We start from the raw sequence: 3,823 nt of genomic DNA, 5'->3' as shown, positions 1-3,823 counted from the left end.
CGCCGCCACAACTTGGCCCATTTAAACCGCCCCGGCGCGGCGGGCGGGCGGCACGGGCTCCAGCAGGGGGTGCGTGACGGCCAACCGGGCTCCCAACGGGAGCAGCGGGGGCGGCGGGGGCGACGGGACCCGACGGCACCCCTAGCCCTACTACCAAGTGGGTGAGAATAGAAGGAAAAGGGACGGGTTAGGGACGGGTTGGGGGCGGGAGCCCGGCGATGGATGCTAGCTAGACTTGGAGCTCCCGGCGCCCGGCGCCCGGGCTGAAGTCTCGGCCTCCACGTGGGGCGGGGCTGGCTCCGTGCAATGGAGAAGGAGCAGATAGGAATCGGAATAGCCCCTTGCCTGGTGGGTGTGTGAGCCGGCGTTTCTGGGTAGGTGGTGGACATCAGTAAGTAGGGCATGAGTGGTCTCCTCTGTGTGTACAGGGTTTGAGGCGGTGGGTTGTGGTGTGCGGCCTCCATAGAGGAGTTGGGGAGGGTTCCTGGTCTGTGAGTAACAATCTGGCCAGCTACTGCCCTCTTACCGTGCGCTTACCCCCCTTAGTTCACTTGATCATCCCAACGTGAGTTCTTCTTTATGTGACTCATTTTATAGACGAGGAAGGTGAGACACAAAGAGGTCAAGTAACTGTCCAGATCTCACACAGCTGTTCAAGTCCAGATCGTCTGACTCTGGGACAAGCAGAATCCCAGCCATGGTGTGGGGCAAGAAAGTGGGCAGTACCCTGTCTGGGAGAGGGGTGGGGGATGTGGAGGGAGGGGTAGCGGAATGTGGGGTCAAACACTTGAGCGTGTTTCTGTCCCCCACTGTGGGCGAGGCTGGGGAAGAGGTGCCTCTGCATTCACATCCACCTCCACCTTGGGGAGCAGGTGGGCCTTGGCCCAGGCCTGGAATGAGGGCCCCTTGTCCCCTAGAGCTCAACCCACACTTCCCTGCAGGTCATCACATCAAACTGAGAAACTCAGTGGCTTTGATAATAAATAGCTGGTGAGAGTCTTTCTCTGGTGTGCCATTTTGGACAAGCCAGAAAGTAGCTTCGGAACCCACCCCAGTGCCCAGACCCCTGCCCCTGTCCCTCTGAGGTGCACTTGGCAGGCATCCATGTGGCATCTTCCTGACTGGGCTCTTGGGGCGCTGAGCGGCATCGCAGGAGTGCTTGCACCTTCTGTTAAGGGTGGGGCTGGGAGTGAGGCAACTCACCTCCTACCTGACACCAGCACTGGCTGGGCATGTGGCTGACTGTTGGGGACCCCTCTGCATTCCCTTGCCAATACATGCTGCCCACGTCATCCTCAGCTGAGTTTCCGGCAGCCCCAAGACCAACCTGGAGAGCAGACCAGGAATGTGTTTGGGAACCTCTGCTGCTCCACTCCTTGTGCATCTGTCTGTGGGGAGTTTTAAGGGGCAGGTGGGAATGTGGGTGTGACTATGAGTGACCCTCCTTACTTCACCACTCTTGACCCCACTGTGCTGTCTGTAGCCTGGACATCTCACAGTGGTGTGAAAACTAGCTGTGTCCCCCCCGCCCCCCACTTGTGGCCTATGTCTTGCTCTCAGATGTGATGCCTCTGTGTCCCTGCCGGAGAGCCAAGGCCCACGGAGGAGCCATCACGCTAATTGGTGGTCATGGCTCAGTGTGGAGAAGCTATCAGGGCTCAGCTGGAGGCCGGGTGGGAGGGGCCTGTGTGCCCGCTGTCTGGCTGCAGCCCTGACTTTGCTGCCAAAAGATGGTCTCTTCCGCCTAGTGCATCTGTTTGCCTGCACCTGTCCACTGAGCCTCAGGCTCCCCAACCTCTGACCTTCATACTGCGGGAAGGGAAAGCTGGCGAAGCACATCTCTAGATCTGAGAAGATACCAGGCAGCTGTCGGGTCAAAACTCTTCCTCCATCCTGAGTCCGAGGGGGTGGGGGGGTCCCCTGGCTTCTCTCACCACACATTGGTTAGGGAGTGGCACAAAGGGGCCTCAACTCTGGCTTTCAGGGCAAGGGGCCAGCTGGCAAGGTGCAGTGGCTGACCTAGCTTAGCCTAACCTCCGTGCCACCATCTGGCTCCAGCCCTCCAGGGTTTCCTCCTGAAAAGACCACGACTGGGTCCAAAGCTCCCTGTAGGACCACTTCTCCTCCTGGGCCCATCCCCTGACTCCAAGTAGACCCCTTCCAGGAGTTGTTCAGGGCCTGGGCTGATCTGGGCAGTTCACCCCCATTCCCACCTGTTTCCACCTGTTCTTGGGAAGTGGAGTCCTCCGCCCATGGGAGTCAGAGCCACTCTCTCAGGGGACCAGGCACCCTTACTCCTGAGCATCATACCCTTCTCCGGAGGATCTCCTCACTTCCTCCCTCCTGTCCACTGTGTCCTGGCCTGGCACCTGGACCCGCGCGGTTCCCCTGCATGGTTCACACTGGAGCCAGAGGCCTGAGGGACAGAATTTTGGCTCTGCAATCACCGCAGGCTGCCTGGCCCTCAGGCCTGGAGGCCCAGCGTACACTGTGGGTGGGATCGCGGCTACGGCCCCTCCTCCGGCCTGCAGAGGCCCCGCCCCCGCCCGCCAGCAGGGCCTCTGCGGCGCCATCGCTGCTCGTGGTCCCCCCGCTCAGGGCCCTCCGCCGCTGCTGCTGCCGCCAGGGAGGGAGAGGGGGTCATAAATAACCCGTGGGGCGGCGCGGCGCTGGTGGTGCAGACTGTGACCCGAGACGTCCCTGGGGAGCGCGGGGGCGGCCCACAGACCCTGCTGCCCCCAACCCAGGCTCGGCTAGCCTTGACGGGCCCTCTGGCGCTGCCAGGCCGTCCACAGCTGGCGCTCCCTCCCATCCTGTAGTACCTGCCTACCTCCTCTCCAGCTCGCCCCCTTGGAGCCCCCTTTTCATCCGTTCCTTCTTCAATCAATCATTTATTGAGCACCAGATGTGGTAAAAGCCCAGGAAGAGAGCCCCAGAGGTGAGGTTGGAAGAAGAAAGATGCAGAGGGCAGCGGCGTGTCCCTAAGACCAAAGGTGCAGAGCCAAGCCTGCCCCTCTCAGCCTCCGTTTTCCTGTGCTTGCTCGGGGTGACTGAAGGGGTGGGACAACAGGCCCAGACCCACCCAGACCCAGGAAGGCAAGCAGGGACAGATCACCGGGGCCCCACAGTGAGCTGCGAGCACACCCATACACACACACAAATGTGCCCACACAAGCAGCCACAGCAACCAACAGACGCGTGCCTTCTTAAAAGCACACAGATAGCATCCCACATGTGTGCTTATACCCACATGCGTGTACTGCAGCTCCACATAGCACAGGTGCATGCACAGATGCCGACACCCTCAACACAAACCTGCACAGTGTGTGTGTGTGCTAACTTACACAACAGCCAAGATCAAAGCCATCTCCAAAACCTGTGCACAAAACACACGTGGACACACAGGGCTGCAGCATGAGCCCCAGATGGATACTGTCATCATGTCCAAGACAGCTTGTCTGGTGCAAGGTCTGGTGTGCAGCACGGCTCTACCAGGAAATGTTAACCGAGGAAGTCAGAATTTAGTGGCAAATAGGCTGGGGCTCTCTCAGACACCCCTGCAGGAGTGGTCGGAATCCCCGGGGATGTGTCTGTTCCTGGCTCCAAGTCAGACACAGAAGGGGCTGCCCTGCTGGGATATGCCTTGCCTTTGGCCATCCGTGAGCTGCAGGCAGGCCCTGCCATCTCTCCCTCAGGAAAGGAGGAGGTGTTTCTGAGGCCAATCTGTCCACTGACCTTAACTGATGCCATTTAAAGAAGCAGAGTTAGGGCCTTGTGTCCACACTTGGGGCACCCACAGGCACACATTGTCGGTTGCATGTAC

The sequence above is a fragment of the Sus scrofa genome, chromosome 6 (assembly GCF_054392235.1).
Source record: "Sus scrofa isolate SSC_HxYL_T2T_F1_AM1 chromosome 6, Sscrofa_HxYL_maternal_Yorkshire_Landrace_v2.0, whole genome shotgun sequence".
Classification (NCBI taxonomy): Eukaryota; Metazoa; Chordata; class Mammalia; order Artiodactyla; family Suidae; genus Sus; species Sus scrofa.
Note: the sequence above shows the minus strand (reverse complement) of the source record.